Source organism: Leptinotarsa decemlineata, unplaced genomic scaffold, assembly GCF_025532065.1.
Source record: "Leptinotarsa decemlineata unplaced genomic scaffold, Ldec_3_MD MMD2_tig00026336_RagTag_RagTag, whole genome shotgun sequence".
Classification (NCBI taxonomy): domain Eukaryota; kingdom Metazoa; phylum Arthropoda; class Insecta; order Coleoptera; family Chrysomelidae; genus Leptinotarsa; species Leptinotarsa decemlineata.
The window spans coordinates 4,364,879-4,383,518 of NW_027412692.1; the positions used below are offsets into that span (position 1 = coordinate 4,364,879).

Sequence of the window (18,640 nt, forward strand, 5' to 3'; positions counted from 1 at the left end):
TCCAACACGGCTCTGACATTTCAATACCACTTTTGTAGAACGATTTATCTTTTGCCTCAAAATATGCTTCAGTTTCAGCAATAACCTCTTCATTCGAGCGAAATTTCTCACCGGTGATCATTTTTTGAGGTCTGCGAAGAGCCAGTAGTCGCTGGGATCCAAATCTGGCGAATACGGTGGATGTGGAAGCAATTAAAAGTTAAATTCAGTGCTTAAAATAACAAAAGTGATGTCACTCTCAGCACAATAACTCACAAACGTATGAGTAGAATATCATAAAATTTCAAAAATTTTTTTTTGAAAGGTTGGTTAGGTTAGGTTTAAAGTGAGTGGGTCTCTTCGACCCTTCACCACAACCAGCAAGGGTTTACTTTGGCTCACACCTATTCACACTCGATCAAATGAATCCAGCTTCTTAACGAAGCTGATTAGTTTGTATGGTGAGTGGTATTTCAGGTCAGATGATAAGAGTACGGCTCTGCCGAACTCTAAATACCTGATTCGGTCCCCAGCGGTGCAGGCACAAAATATGTGCTCTGCTGTTTCATCATTTTCTAAACAGAGGCGACACACACTGTCTTCCGAAAGTCCGAGTATCTGCATATGATGATTCAAATAACAGTGGCCTGTAAGAAGGCCTGTTAGACATCGTAGTTCATCCCTACTGTAGTCCAACAACTGTTTGGTTTCAAGCTTCGAAGGTTGAATAAACGCTTTGGAGTGAGCCAATCCTGAAACATTCTGCCAGAAGTCCATAGATCTTCATGCCATCCAGGTGTTCAATGTTTGTTTGGCAAAGCCTAAAGCGATGCCAATGACAGGTTCTGGTCCGGTGAAGCTGCCTGCAGCACCCACTTTTCCAAGGGGGTCAGCAGCTTCATTGCCTTCCAGGCCAGACAATCTGTAAGTCTTCCTATCGGGGATAGTCATTTTTGGCAATTTGCTACCAATTCAGACGTTGCTCGGTAGGAGCTAAGAGCTTTCAAGGCCGCTTGACTGTCCGCGAAAATGTATGAGGTTCGTTTTATCCAATCTCTCCGCACACAATTCAATAGCGTGAAGGCAGGTAGATATCTCTGTCCTGGGTCTGCGACTAAAAACACCTGCACCTGAACCGGAAGGTGTTTTTGATCTATCTGCTCTCAATATTTCCTCCAATCCAGTTACCCAGTCCTCTTTACCCGGGAATACTACTTTATGAGGCAGTTCGTAGTTGAAAGTTAGAGGCATAAAGTCAGAGGTCATGTCCAGAATGCTGTGACTTCCAGTGTCAACCAAGAGTCTGTTGCACTCTGCATTAAATTGATTTGTGCAATTGGCAATATGCACAAATCTGTATGCAGTCCATCAGCCTCTCTCTCCGGAAGAATGTGGAGAGGAGGTAGATCTAGAAGGATCTCCATGGCCGCTGACGGTGTGGTACTTATGGCACCACTGATAGTCAGACAAGCCTGTCTCTGTGAGCCAGAGAGCTTCGCTTAGACCGTTTTCTGTTAAGCCTTCGGCGCCACCAGGCAATGGCACCCTAAGTGATCATTGGTCTGACAATTATCACATAAATCCAATGGATTTGTTTGGGACCTAAACCCCAAGTTTTACCACAAATCCTTCGACATGTCCATAGAGACAGGTTGGCTTTGTGTAAAATTTTTTTCCAAGGGAGCATTCCAGGTGAGTCTTTCATCAAGAACAATGCCAAGATATTTCACCTCCGTTTCAAATGGAATGACCTCCTCATGGTGAAGGGGATTAACACAGTTTTGCTGGGGTTGACAGATATCTGCTCTCTCAGGCACCAACTGTGAACATCGTCCAACGTGCTTTGGAGGATATCACAAGCTACCCTTCCCGACGTGGACCTTGTCAGGATGACAAGGTCGTCTGCATAAGCTTGCCTATCAAATTTTCTTCTGTCGAGGGCATCAAGCAGACTATCCATCAGGAGCGACCACAAAAGGGGAAATAGTACCCCACCTTGAGAGCAGCCCCTGGTGATCTTGAACCTGATGGCGTCTCCTTTTGAAGGTTAGTACTAACTGAAAAAGCGATGAATGCGATAAGACTAGCGCCATCTATGTGTTAGGTCCGAGACTACTACTACTTTTTAGTAGTATAGGTTTCAGCTTTATACCGTCAGTTGTAAGTGGTACATAGAAAATTTCGGAAAAATGATGAAAGTTGGTGGAATTTGCTACAAGTATGGTTTTTATAAATTTAGATACTGACTACGACTGAAACCTTTTCAAACAAATGGCGTACAAAAGAATGAGACAGGTAAATGGAATCATTTTCAATTTTGTAAACGTGATTTTTGTAAATGCAAAAATGATAAATTTCTGTACGGCTTGTGTGAAATTAGTTTCTTACATCAAAAACGGTCATTTGTTTTCTCATGCCAAATGAGTTTCTTGGTTTACGGAACAGCTTACTACAAAAAACAATGTTTGAAATCTTTCCAAAGAGCCATAAATGAGATATGATGAACATAAACAGAATATCACTTCAACTCTGACCACTACTGTATCTTTCATGCTTGACTTGATAATTACCGCCAACCTCTCGATATTTTGAAAGAAATTTTAACAACACGTTAAAACATTCCCAGGAAATGTTAAAAAAAGCTATGTCGTACACGCATTGAAATCACAAAATTTGTTTAAAGTAACTCAACTATCAGTTTTTTCGTTTCATTTGACAAACATCGAAGCAAAAATACATCATCACTATTAGACGACAATATAGAAAATTACACAAAAGCCGTTGGGGAATTCAACAGGATGAATACAAATCATTCATTCACATAAGATGGTATCTGCAATAATAGATTAGTTTTTAAATAAACTGGTTCCTTGAATTACAAAATAATTACAAACTAGAAAATCTGAAAGCGAAATCGATAATGAAATAATTTGTTATAACATTTTGCGATAATCCAGAAGATAGTATAAAGAATGTGATGCAAAAGCCATCAATTGTTTTTTCACAATACCATAAGCGGCGCATTACGATTGATTTAGCATTTAAAATGTTAAAAAAAAATATGTATGTTTCCTTGACTAATCTTTATCTTCAATTGGAACTGAGTTTTATTAATTTAGTGACAGCCCCCACACCGTGGGGTAAGTGATCATTGGGCCCGAGATTCATGTGCCCTGAGCAAGCGCAGTGAGCCATTATTATTATATTCCTTATTGACCGTATGACCGTGTGGCAATTACTCCTGATCCACCACGCAAAATATTGACATTTGATCGAACTCTGCGTCCTTTCTTTGGTCTTGGTCCCCTGGACACTTCCACAGTACTATTGGACTTTGGCTTCGATGTCATAACGATATACCCGTGATTCGCACCAGTTATGACCATTTTAACCAAATCTGGATCGTCGCGTCGTTGACATCATTCAACAATTCCTGAGCGATGCTCATGCGTCAGTTTTTTTGGTCAAAATACGGCAATTTTGGAATTAACTTCGCTGCCACACGATTCATGCTCAAAACAATCCATGACATCTTCAGGAACTTCTCTAACAGTGATTCGACGATTCACAATTTCCTTCACTTTTCCAGCATTTTTATCGGTTGTTGATGTGCTGAGACGTCCAGTGTGAGCATCGTCATCAATTCTTCTCGACCTTCTGCATAAAGCTTGTCCCACTTGTAAATATTTTTTCGACTCAGAGTACAATCAACGTATGCCACTGTCAACATTTCAATGATTTTCGAGCACTCAATCCTGTTTTCAATCGGATTTATTCAGCTTGCCCTGTTTTTTGTTTGGGTCAAATTCAGTAATTGAAGTTTGATCCTCTTCTTTTTGAGGGATTAATCTCAAATTCGGTACACACATTAAGTTTTGATGACAATACAATAAATCACGTATTATTGTAAATCAAAGATGACACTTAGGATGACACTTAGGAAAAGATGCAAATTAAAGATAGCCGCAGTTACCTTGTAATATTGAGGTACTAAATGAACTAAACCGAATGACAATAAATGAGTAAAAAAATTAGAAACTAAAAACTTGAAAATAAAATAGAAATATTTAGACACTGTTGATGTCCATACCAGTATGAAAAACTAATTAATACAGTTTATTGTATGATTTCTACTATAAAGAGTTTTACAAAAACTGCTGCACGTGTTTCGCCATACAATAACTTTCTCAAGTATACTTGAGAGTTTATGCTTGAGAAAGCTATAGTATAGCGAAACACGTGTCGCGGTTTTTGTAAAACCCTTTAAAATCATACAATGAACTATTCAATTTTACCGGTAGGTATGAGTAAGACTTTTGAGCGAAAGGGTAATTATAAAAGAATCTATTCACACACAGAGAGGAAAAAGTAACTGCAACCTCAAAAATGTGTTCTATCTAGTTGTCTGTGGATTCGGTAATGTTCTTTCTAATTGTCCTTGGATTCAATAATGAACTTTACTGACCAGGCCGATTTGTTTCTCAAGAGATGAACTGGAAATGTAAACAGATTTATCAGAAGAAATTAAATATAATTATGGGTCAACAACTTATTATAGAGCCCACACACGATCACACGAGATCGATATAATATGACAAAAATTTTTGCCGGATGTGTAAAAACAATTACCTTTCAAGGATGTTGGAAATCGTCAACTGACGTACCAAATATTTACATTCTATTGTGAAAAATGCTACGGTCATTCAACACGCGACACACCCATAAGAAAACCAATATTTGAATGTATCGTCAATTTCCTGTTGCATGTGCTCGAAATACGTTTTTCTATAAAGTCCATAATGTTTCTATCTAATATCTTCATTGCGTGCAACTGATTCTGAAAAAAGTATGTATTCTCCAAATGGGTGAGAAGGTCAAAAATTATTTATAACAGTGAGATTGATTTCCGGTTTGTGAAAGTCAATTTTCTGTCGACGGGAAGGAATTCTATAAGGAAAATAGCAATAGCGAATCGCATGTAATTATAAAAGAAAATTTCAAAAATGTTTCAGAGGACGTCAACGAATACAAAATCAAAATTAAAATGAAGGAGAATCATCTCTGTTGAATCAATATGGTTCAGAATCATTAAATATTATACGTGACAATCAGGATTTATGGATTTCTAACAAACGAAATGCAAATAATATAAACAGGAATATATAAGGGACAGAACGATATTCGCCAGATTTTCCCGCGAAGAATGAACCTCCCACACATTTGTTTAGTTGTCATTTATTCAGTCTGTTGTGTTCTGTTCGAGCAACGTACCGCGCGCCTCGTCCATTTTACGGTCGCCATAATCGTCACCCGTACGTCGACGAAACGCAAGATCAGCCAAAAACATCACCCTTGTTTGTGAGAGCGTGCGGAAGAATGCGAGGCAGTCGATTTCACATTGCTCTAAAGAACATGCGTTTGCTAAATGGGCTCTGTAACAATTGACAAGTTATCTTGATTTTCATTTGAAAATTATCTTCAGCGATAGGATGAAAGGGTAAGTGAACAAACAAAATTATCAAATTTGGGAAGATACTAATCAACATGAGATCCATGAGTGTCCAAAGCATCTCGAAAAGTCACTATTTGGTGTGGATTTTGGACTGACAGCGTCATCGGCATAAATATTATACATTTCATTTTTTATTCAAAGTCATAAACGATATCATCACCTGCTCTCAACTGTTACATATGTTGAATTTTTGGGTTCCTAGACGGTCATCTAGGAATAGTGTCACATTTTATCTCAACTCTCCGCGTACAAATATAATGAAAAAATCTCCTCTAACTCTGTTAGTCATGTCCTTGATATATTCAACTGCCAGATTATACGAATCAAAAGATTGTTCTGTTTTTTTTATATAGATTCACAAATTATATTATGTAAGTACATATTTGTAAATGCCACCGTTACTCCCTATTCTGTAATTGGGTTCATCCTGTAGAATAATGTATGAAATAAATATTTCTTCGAGAACGACATTAGCTAGGCCATCACTGTCAATGGTGAGCACTATAAGTCGATGATTTTCAACTTCTTTTGGCTTGAACTATGATATCTGTTCAAAATCTGTTTAAAATATGTTTTTCCGTTAGGCAGCTGTCGCCCCCATACAAACGACAACTCTCAGAAGTTGAGAAACTTGTGCGAGCTAAGGACTAACGAGGTCTTACCTTTTAACGTGTGATACGTAACACGGTTGCAGAATCATCCCGGCTTCAACCATATAAATTCTCTCGAGAAAAAATATCTGGTTGAGGCGAGAATCGAACCCACGGCCTTCCGATCGTGAGTCGGGCGCACTACCACCGGCACCGCGGCCAATTCCACAACCAATTCCGGCCAATGGACACCAACATATAGTTTCAACAGGACGGCGCTACATGCCACACAGCTCATGCCACATTGGATATTTTGCACGAGCGATTTCAGGGCATGGTAATCTCATGTGGAGGAAATGTGGAAATAAATAATGACAGCATACGCAGCGAAATTATGATTTCCCACGTCAAAAAAAACACGGTTTTGCAAAAATTACTTTCAAAAAAACAACAAAAATCAATTTCAACACCCTGTATTACCTGTAACGAAGGAAGCATTTCCGGAAACAAGTTTATACAGTGTGTCCGCAAAGTATGGAATAAATTCGATATTTCCAAAACCAAAGGTCGTTTTACAAAAACCTGAAACACGTCGATTTTTAATTTTAATATTCTATATTTTACAACAAAATTTCATTATACAGGGTGGTCCATATTAATGTGATGACGTCATCGGTATTTTTTTTAAATTCAACACCCTGTATTTGGTGTCAGTTTTAGATAATCCGTTACGAGCTAATTCCGAATGATACATCGGCCGATTGACTGAGTGAACAAAGCACCCACGTCGAACCGCCCGGCAACCGACCAGATTTCCTGTATTGATATTTAAAATGCCAATAGTGAAAAAACAAATGCCAGGTCAATATTGATCTGGAAATATCTTTCGACATATTGACTTAGATCCTACATTACAGATAGTGAATATTCACCTACTAATACATTTTTCACTTTTCGGTGATTCGAAAAACAGTAAAAGTCATTCACCCTGATTCATTTAAAATATTGCATCCGGCAGATGTTGCAGTGAGTGTGTCAGCGCTGTGATTTTTTGCGGATAGATCCAATTCCTAAGAAATTCTCGATACCACATCCCCACATCTGTGTTATGTTACTGACTTTTAATATTTTTAGGTTGAAAAACATATGCCACTTGTTTGTTGATGTTGAGTGTTTCATATATTTCAAATGAACAGTTTAAAAAAACAGAAAAAGATCCGTTGGCAATTGACTTAGCATATGAAGAAGCTTGATAATAATACAACCACACCCGGTGGTATAGTTCAAGTAAACGATATAGTTTACAGTATTATGACACTGTATATATATATATATATATATATATATGTGTGTAAGCTACACACATATATATATATATATATACACACTACGGGTGTAAGTTACACCTCTCGAAGCGAAGCGGATGAACACCCGGAAAAACAACACATCATATTCTACCATCCGTGAAAACCTACATTGTAATATATATATATATATATATATATATATATATATATATATATATATATATATATATATATATATATATATATATATATATATATATATATATATATAGTGAAATAGATTAACAGAGTCTCTCAGTCAAAAAATCAAAAATCAAACTCTGCTTTACTTTGCCAAGCTTTCGCTTCTAATGTGAAGCTTCTTCAGGGCCTATAATTTAATGAGTTGTGAATATTTTCGCCATTGAATAACATTACAAATCATACTTACAGTAAAAATGAGAGAAAAAATATATTGAACATTAAATTGACGAGAAAGTTATACATCTATAGGATTTTTTGGTGGGTTTGACAAATGTCATATCTTCACATAAATGTCATTTTTCAATGGGTGTGATGATTTCATAATTTTTAACTATGAAGAAAGAGTTATTGATTGATACAATTTTCATTATTATTATGTTTTTGGTGTAGTTCCAGTAAGTTACTGTATATACTGCTGAGATTATCAATGTCAGTTTTCTTATTCATACAATCAGAAGACTTATTAATTTCAACCATTTCAAGAAAAAGCCAATTGCCAACGGATCTTTTTCTGTTTTTTCAAACTGTTCATTTAAAATATATGAAACACTCAACATCAACAAACAAGTGGCATATGTTTTTCAACCTAAAAATATTAAATAATATATATAATAAATATTTCGCTGATATAGAGGAGTGGGAAAGTAAGGATTCAAATAACAGAGTGATGATTGAAAATTCTTCTGAATACTACTTACTCACATATATATATATATATATATATATATATATATATATATATATATATATATATATATATATATAAAATCGATCGCTTCACAAACACTTCCCTAGCTTCTGATAATTCCTCTTCCATATTCTCTGTTTCACTATCAGTGTCATCAATTAAGTGTCATTTAAATGACATTATGAATTTATTTCCACCATTAATATGGAAGTGTCCAATCTCCATTTAGTCTTTTCAACTTTTTTAATCCTTTTATGCGTCTTCTTCGGTAATATTAGATACTTCTTCTTTAACTAGCTCTATGACCTTATTATTAAATTTTGGAAAATTATTTTTACGCCTGATGCTTTGTTTCAATTTTCCCCAAATCAACTCGATGAGATTGAAAACGCAAAAATAGGCGGGAAGTCTCAGTATGGTGTGTCCATACTTTTCAGCAATACTCTTAAGGGCATACACTTTTTCAAATGTTTTTGTCTGTAAACTTCAAGTAGTTGGTTTTTGGTATAGTTATTCGGTACTTTGATGAGCTGTCGCGAATGATAGGAAGATTTGTCAAGAACTATCACACTATTCGCATCCAAATTTGGGATTAATGTGTTTTCAAACCATTCCTCAAAAAATTAGCTTCCATCTACGAATTTTTATTCGGTACTTTGATGAGCTGTCGCGAATGATACGAAGCGTTGTCAAGAACTATTACACTATTCTCATCCAAATTTGGGATCAATGTGTTTTCAAACCATTCCTCTCAAAAATATTAGCTTCCATGTTCTTATGATAGTCAACATTGCAGCCCTCGAATTTTTTTCCACATAATTTCAAAGAATTCGGAACCCATTCTTTACTTCCTCCGCAATGCACAATGGTTAGGTTAGGTTAGGTTAGGTTAGTCGCGATCCATTGTTTGCAGGCATGTTAGGCGTGCACATTCTCGCACCATCAGTCCACCCTTTCGTAACTGTGTCGTGAGTGTCATACCAAGTTCCGTCCTACTAGAAAATTTGCCGTTGTTCTTGTCTATATTTAGTTATTTGTTCTAAGTATTTGTTACGCAATTCCACTATTCTTCTGCTTTCAATAACTACTTGACGTTTGTTTATTATTTTAAATATAAATCCTAGTTTCTTTATCCAATTCTGAAGACTTTTGTCACAGCAGCTCACGTTATGGCCGGAGGTATTCAATTTCTTCATTATGATTTGAGTTGTAGGAATTTCATTGCTTTTGTAACAGTCGTATATTGTTTTATTCAATGATTTTATTAGATGAACATCTAAAAGTTTTGGTAATCCCATATCACATCGCGTCTTGCGTTCATAAGGTTTGTTTTTGAATATTTTTTACCTACAGTTGAGAAAGGAATTTCGGTCAAATCTGATGTTGCTTGCAATAGTTTGTTTCCCTCGAAACCAAACTTGAGATGTAGATTCTTATATACGTTGAAACATACTCTCTGTGTTTCAATTTTCAAATGCATCCGCATCTTATTCACTGTTATCTCTTTTTCGCATTGTTCACCATCGCTATTGGAATCACAACACACGAAAAAGTCTGCGTTGTTATCACACTCGTTATTATTATTAGTACTTGTCCAAGGACGCCACATTTTCAACAGATAACAAAAATTTTAAGTAATTATAACTACACCAATATCGAATTTCAACACTCAAAACGCGATCAGTTCTTGAACTGAACATTGACAACACGACGACTCGCATTCTATTCGTCACCATAACGTGACTTCAAATTAAATTTTATGACTCTTCAGCAAATAATAAAACTCAGTTAGTAAAAATCATCCAATACGATCCGCCAAGTCTACAGTCCACGTGGACTATTCGGCAGCGGCTTTATTTCTTTGTATTGATTTTTTGGCCTTTGAGCTCGCCGATAGCTTTAAATATGCACTATACCGGTTACTTCGACTATACGTGATATTTTGAGCCCAACAAAAAATACAAGAAAAAATATATCTTAATTATCAAGTACAAAATCAGGACTCTAAAAACTGTCAATCACTTTGTAATCCCTTATACACTGTTTCAATACGAATCTTCACAAATGTGTAATCACAAATGACCTAATTACGAAATAGCGAATTGTCAGCTAAAGCTGTTTTTAGACTCAAATATATATTTCGGTTGAGTAGTTGAGAACTTTTGAGAATCCACATATCAAGATTCTCAATGTTTCTGCAATATTTGAGATGTAAAAACCTCAATCGAGATTCCAACGCAAATGCGAATCTAATGTTACTCCAAGATATTTTAGGTGAGTAAGTCAATTTATTATTTTCCTCTTTCTATTAAGTTCTATGATTTAAATGTTATAGATAAACGTCATAAAAAAAGTTTTATCAAAATTGATCGTTAATAGTTTCCCATTGATTTTAACAGATAAATAGGTCCTGAATGAGTTATTCTGTTCCCCTCGTATCCCCATATCTTCCAAAATCTCTGGTGACTGGTGACTTCTAGCTAACTGTGTTTTATGACTAGCAGTGCCTTGGCTAGGTGAAGAATTACACATAAAATGGATTTGCCTTTGTCTAGTTTCTTGGTTATCAAACTAGTTGGTAAAGGAACTGTATCGTTTGTTGACATGTTCTCCTTGAAACCGATTTGTTATCAGATATAATTTTGTTTTAAATCAATTAATTGTTCAACCTCATTTTCAATACTTTTTCAAAAATGATCGCAAGGCTAATATTTGATATAGACTAATATAATGCGTTGCCGACGACAGCACACTTGTCATTCCATTTGCATTCCAGGACATCCACTGTATATGTACATTCTGTATATGAAAAAATCTATGATAGACCTTCACATTTTCTGGATACGACTGGATACGAAGTAGAGAGCCAAAAATAAGTCAACTCATAAAAACGAGTCTTCTGGAAATCTGTAACGCCGCAATACATTTCTAATTTGCACTCTTCTACCTCAAAATATTTTTACTGCATAGTACAAATGACCGTAAACGGAATTCACTTCTTATAGCTCCGCCTATGTTGAAAAAAACAGTCTTTTTGTCAATGTTTTTTTTTTGGCAAATTGTAGGTATCTATTCATGACTTCTACGTTGAATTTAGATTTAAATGAAATACAACTATGTTATTATATTGCATATGAAACAGTCGATATGCTTTTCCCGCAATCATGTAATTAAAGTTCAGTTCAACTTCCGAAACTACATAAAAATTTACAGGTTTGCTTTTGAAACACAATCTGCGTATTTGTGAGGTTATGTTGTTAAAAACATCCCTGGAAACGATGAATTCCCTTTCCTTTTCATTCAAAATCTTGTGGCAATGTTAAAATAAAAAAAAACAACCCCCATCCCCCAATACGTTGATATTATCCAGATGTAAACAAATTCTGTGATGTTATTCGACTCACCTTGAAATCGCCATGCGACTAACTTAACAGGTCAGCAAAGAATTAGATCAGTTTCTTGATAAACACACAAAAGTTCAACAGGACACAACAATAACAAATTTTTCCGAAGAATTTTGTACTTGGACACTACATTCAACAAGAATCTCGATGAAATGGCGTGGCAGCGCGCGAAACTCCGATGATTTGCGAAAGGGGAAAATACCACGTGGGAATTGCTGTCAAGACAGTGCTGTCGATTTTCGACGGAATCCCAGGAATGGTAAACCTTTAGGTTGCAGAGGGTCAGTCTGATTGATATCACTCGCCTGAATGAGTACGAATATTAACAGGAGTAGTTTCACTTTACCATTATAAAATATTCCGTAATATAGGTATTCACAAAATATTTTTTTGAAATATTATTTTGTAAAGAAATAAATGTTCCTTTGAGTATTCAATCAGGAATTTTGTAAGGCAAATAAAAAACAATCGCCGGAAAAATTTTTGCGCAATATACCTACCTACAGTGCATCATGTTAAACCTGAACACTAGATAATTGATAATGAGTATCGTAAGTTGAGGTTACCCAAGCCATGGTAGGTATACTGTAATTAGAGTATCATGAAAAATTTGATGATTTCCTGATATTCAAAAGGCTCTCAAATTGTTTATTGTTATAGTTACTTTATAAGAATATCGAACAATTTCGTAACTACATCAAAAATTTATTTTTATTATTGTTTAATTGAAACACTTTTTTCATTTTAATATAATATTACGATTATAGGAGATGAGAATATCAACTTAACCGGGTTAGCCGGTGCGTGTAGACGGGAAGAACTAATAATAATAGTAATAGTAGTGACCGGTGACGAGACACCGGTATAACCCTACGCTCCGAATTCATTGAAACTATTCGTTCCCCACCCTCAGGCTCATACAAGCTTATAATAACCTTGATGTAGTCCTTCTCGACCACCAGCGCATAACGATATTTGTCGTGGTTTCAGCTCCTGGCGAGAAAGATATCGTCAGAAAAGAGGTGGTAAAACGGATAAAATATCGAGATTGTCTAATCGAACTCCGCAGATTCCATCCAGATCACTGTGTCAAGATGGTTGTTCTGACTATTGGAGTCCTTGGTGGAATAATGCTCTCTCTACTCTCGAATCTTAAAATCATACCGGTTTGCCGCACTAAGGCAGAAATCTCAGCCGCACAGATAGGCTGTCATTCTTAGCTCACTGTGCTTGCTCAGGGCGCATGATTCTCGGACCTGAATTCTCTGGAAGAGTACACGCATGCTATCGGTATGAAATTCGGGGTAGACAAATGTGCAATGGTCCATCTCAAAAGAGGACGATGCGGGGACTACAAAGAGGATGTGCAGCTTGTAGATGGAAACATCCTACACCATTCGGATGCCGGAGAGACGTATACTTACTTCGGGGTGGAACAACGCCACTCACAAGAGGTAACAGCTGTGAAGAACTCTCTCCGCGGCAAGAATATTACAAACTTTGACAGATCTGGTCATCGGAACTGTCGGGGAAGAACAAAGTTGCTGCAACAAATATGCTTGCCGTTCCAATCTTACTCTACTTGTTTGGAATGGTGAAGTGGACTCGGGAGGAGATGTATCAACTCGACGTAAAGACCCAAAAAATGATGAATCTCTATAGGAGTTTGTATCCCAAATCGTCCGTTCCACATTTGTACTTCCCACGACAACAAGGAGGCCGTGGACTTTTTTGAATGTGGCGTGACGACATGACAGAATGGTACTGGATATACAGATGTAAAGCCGTCAGGAGTTCGGATCCCCTTCTCTGCATGGTCCGTGACCATGAGAGAGCAGAAATTGAAGCATTTCTCTTTGGTGCAGCTGCCCAAGCAGCTGATGAACTTGGTTCATTTTCGGGACTGAACGAGGTGACTGCAACTCTGTCACCGAGTTGGAGCCTGTTCAGCGAAAATCTCATATCAAAGCCGCAGGATCACCTCACTCCTGCGGAAACACAAGGATGAGCCAATAACATTGAAGACCTTGGCTTATCAAAGCGCGTGACTTTCGCTTTCCTGGGGTCGATAGGGCTGAAGTCAGAAACTGAGGGGTTCATCATGAATTGCCAGGATGGTGTCTTCAACATCTTAGTCTACCACAGTCATGTGATGGGTATAGAGTTTCCTTACACAAGGTGCATGACCTGCCGCGAGGCGCCTGAGACCCTAATGCACTTGCCATCAGCATGTCCAACATATGCGGTATCAGCCTATATCCATTTACATAAAATGGCATATAAAAATTGTGAATAGATCCATTAGAGAGTTGAAGGATTTTTCCTGACAAATATTACCTACATTTTTTTAAGTATACAGTGCTGGGACAGACAACAGTTCACAACTCTCACGATATTTCATATTAAAAATTAGTCTCAGAAGACGTTTCTGCCCGATGAACACCTTTTCATAATCCGAACCGCACCATCAAGACATGATATTCAGGAAAAAACATAATTTCTCCACCACTTATTGCTAAGTATGAATGGACCACCATCTGGATTCATATCTCTAGTGGCTAAAACAATTTCATGATTATACTTGATCATCGATCGATAATCCTATGCTATTAGTCATTGAAAATCATTCAAACCACATCAGCCTGCAAGCTACCTTGTATTACAGACACCACAACATCGTCGTAATTACTTTGTCAGCTCACAGTTACAAATGGCAACTGTATGATAGAGTCCTTCTGAAAAATCAGTACGCAATTGAAGCTGATAAACGGAAGGCACAGCATTCTGCTAGATCTATTGATCAATCCAAGTGACTTTGATTCTCGACAAAGTCTTCAAAAAATTTCTAGTGCAGGTAACCTCAGCTCCAGCGTTCAGAGTACTTGGAATTTATCTCTTCGACAACAACCTGTTTACAGATGCAGACCATGCACTATCCTCAGTTACGGATATATTTTGTACTTCTGCTGAAGAGAATATTTTTGTAAAAGGGTTTCATATCTTGATACGCAACTTGGAGTTCTGTTTTTTTAATCGGGATTGCAATAATAGCTTCCTTTACTAGTTTGTCCGCCATCTCATCAATGGCTATTCCTATATGCGATGGAATCCACTTAAAATAAATGTTCTTTGATTGTCTCAAGTGCATATTTAGCGAGTCTGTCGGAATAAGGCATTTTGCTAGATTCCTTTCTTCGACGAAATTTAATACTTGCTATTCCATTTATGAGACTTCATTGACCTTCTCACAAATAATAACTGATGTCTGATTTTTCTTAGCATCAAATTCTACGAAATCAATCATCTTCGAACTCACGTATATGAGATTTGTTTTCAGTGGATTTGAAAAGGTCAGCAGGTCCGTGAATCAGTGAAAAAATACCTAGTTTATTCAATACTTCACTTAGACACTGCTAACTTGTGTGAATCATGCACGATTTACTGGTTCATTAACTCAGTTCTCCAAATATCAATTTAGATTTCCAGCAAACACAAACATCATGAAAGTTCTGATCATCCACTCCGTATTCCGATTTCATGCCAGAGATCAATGATTTCAATTAAGGTCCCCGCAACGAACTCTGGTTCAGTGCTGAATGGAGCCGCGCTAAACTTAGTACTTGTTGATGATTGGCATCGCTTTTATTATCCTCAACAAAATAAATACATCCAGGAATTCAAGACGCGCAATTGCAGCGATATCGGGTCACACAACGGGTGGATAATTACGGGAGCGGCGTTAGAGACATATCCGAGGTCTGATATATTTATGGGGAGAGTGGGGAATATGAACTTTTGTTTGAAAGCGGTTGTATATTCAAGAAAATTGTAGGATATTCAACTAGTGATTTTAACAGTATTTTGTGTGCAGATTACGGAAAAAATAATAAAAAAATCTATCACCTATAGATAAGTCACCTGTAATTTTCTTATTAAATTAGTTTTTGGGTTCGGTATGGGTTCGATGTTTCTGTATCATATAGCCTATATACGCGGTTAATTCAATCTGAATTATGAAGCTTTTATGATGAACAAGTTACTACACAAAGTGAGTGTATATCTGAGATAAAATACGGTTTTAATCTATTCATTTCAATGACAAAACGAATCTAAACTGGGAAAAATCCAGTGCCTACTGGAACAAGGCATGTATGTGTCAGTCTTCTTTCCCCTCCCTAAAAAAAGAAGTTTGAAAGCTGTACTTCTTCACAATGGGAAACAATATGCTTCTGTGCCTGTTGGACACTCAGTCCATTTGATAGAATGCTACGAAAATCTTGAATTTGTTCTCAATAAGCTCAGCTACTCTGATTATAAGTGGAACATTTGTGGAGACTTGAAAGTAATTTCAATGTTACTAGGTCAACAAAGTGGTTACACTAAGTTTCCATGTTTCCTATGTGAATAGGATAGCCGTGACAGGAAACAACACTTTGTCAAGCAGGTGTGGCCAATAAGAAAGGGTCTTATTCCTGGAGTTGAAAATGTTGAAAATCAAAGTTTAGTGGATCCTAAATAAATCTTACTTCTACCACTCCATATCAAACTGGGGCTAATGAAATAGTTTGTGAAAGCATTAGACAAAGAAGGAGATTGTTTCAAGTATCTTTCTGAAAAGTTTCCTGGTCTATCCGATGGTAAACTGAAAGAAAGAGTATTCGCCTGACATAAGGAAACTTTTAAAAGATGAAAGCTCTGTCGGTAAAATAGAAATGAAAGGAATAAATGCCTGGAATTCATTCAAACTTGATATAACAGGCTTTCTTGGAAACAAAAAAGACCCAAGCCTCAAAACTTTGGTTGCTGAATTGATACAAAACTACAAAATGTTGGGCTGCAACATGAGTGTCAAAGTCCTTTTCCTTCACCCACATCTGGACTACTTTCCCGAAAATCCAGGGGTTGGACTGGAAAAGTCAGTTTACAGAGGGTTTTAAATTGATTTCAGAATGACCCTTCAAATAAATTATCAAGAAACCAATTGTTCAAGATATTATCAGAAGTGGAGAAAGTAGTATCACACCGACTGTGAATATTCTGCAGGTTTTTCATCCTGCAGTAGCTGAAATATGAGGTATATCAAAATATCTATAAAACCGATTCTCTGCCAAACAGTTTGGAAACTATCTCTACTCCACAGTCAAGTGTAATTGATTCATAAACAATACCAGGGCACTTAATAAGAAACCCTCTGTTTACGTTCGTAGCTAATTTTTTCATGAGCAGAAAAGGAACAGTCTTAGTATTCTAATTTTCGATTTATGCCCTATCAGATTTTTTATTGAAAACTTAGCGTGTCAGCGTGCATGATTACCCAAAACTTCTGAATGAATCTCCCTTGGCCACTAATACTTACATTACCTCCAGAAGAAATAGAGTTGGGAATTTCAACGGGTTTTTCCAAAGTCAATATTTTTTTGTGTATTTGCATGATATATTTACTTTGATGAAACTATTCAAACACGTTGATCTAAGCAAAATCTTTACTCCGCCCTAGTTTTCCTGTTCCTGGTTCGTAACTGCTTCTCTTGCAAACAATGCTACTTGTCAATTTCTCACTCCACAGACTGTAAGGTCTATTATAACTGGTAAGGGTCCTTATATTTCTTTATGATACGTACCCATGCGAGTATATTGGACGTTTGTTTTGTGTTTCATTGCATTTTTTCTGTCAGAACAAAGAAACGGAATATATATAGAAGAAGCGTTTTGTTGTAATATGGCTAATGGATCTTGAGTGCTATTGATTGTTGGGAATATAGAACTGCGAGAAGGGCTTTTCTCAATGAAGCTGACATTTCACGACTGCATTATTTGCGGCTACATCCAAGTATGAGACTACTCTGCTTTCGGTTCCTGAAACAACAGCAATTTAGGATTTAGTCACCGGCCACATTAGAATCATTATTTTTTTTTCCCAAATATCTTGTAAACAGGGTATTATAGTTGTTCCTGCAGTTCAAACTATATTGCTTTTTATGAGAATGTATATTTATTTAATTATAAACTACAACGATACAGGAACACTCCTAAATTCATCAAGTTCAATTCTCAACTAATATTCGAATATACTTTCATAGTTGTGTTGCATATCTGAAAAATTCAAATTTGTTATCAGTAATTTTCCACTAACAATAAACTGTGTCATACATAATTTTTATAGTTTATGTTGTGAAACACGGTTTGAATAACTGACACGTGCAACTTTTGTCACTATTTACCCTTCCCTTAGAATTCCACTGGAGCCACAACAAACCCTTGCGGGTTGCGATAGAGGATCGAAATGACTCAAGACTATACAAGCTGAGTTGTGGCTGTTGCCCAAAACTGTATATTAGCCAAAGAGGGAGAACATTTTCCCAAAGAATTGAAACGATGTGTTACATTTAGAAGATAAAAAGTTTGAAAGTCAATCTTCAGGAATTCGGGTGATTTACTGAATGATCAATTAGAATTGAATAATTTTCAGTTATTGAATATTTTTTCAAATGTGGAAACTGGAACATAGGCTCAGGTAATTTAATTCATTACAAACTTAGGTAATAAACAGGTACTTGAAATTAAGGTACTTCAAAGAATGTGGTATACAGGGTGTAACTGAAGAAGTGCAAAACATTTAAGAAGGTGATTCCTCATCGAAAAAAAATAGGATCTTTCATATAAAGAAATTTAATTTGAGCATCATCCCTTGTTAAGATACAGCCCCTTAAAGGGGGTACATAAAATTTGTATAACAATTTTTTTCACAAGCACTAAAAAAGTTACAATATTGAAATTAACCTGACATGTTGTACTACCAAAAAGACACTTAGCCAAAAATGTATTTGGTTTACCCCCATGGTTGTAAGGGGTGGAAAACGCAACCTGTAAAATTTATTTCCAATGTAACTTTTTGTCTTATTATTTGTTCACCATTT

At 36.4% G+C, this 18,640-nt stretch overlaps 1 protein-coding gene across 3 annotated transcripts in view; it reads right to left on the minus strand.

The window, feature by feature from the left end:
* The window catches only part of brat (tripartite motif-containing protein brain tumor), a 587,103-nt gene extending 575,199 nt beyond the window's left edge, over positions 1-11,904 (minus strand). For all 3 annotated transcript variants that reach the window (XM_074183192.1, XM_074183196.1, XM_074183195.1), the window contains exon 1: positions 11,724-11,904. The gene's annotated coding sequence lies outside the window, so the exon portion shown is untranslated. The remainder of the gene's footprint in view (positions 1-11,723) is intronic.
* Positions 11,905-18,640: the final 6,736 nt, after the last annotated feature.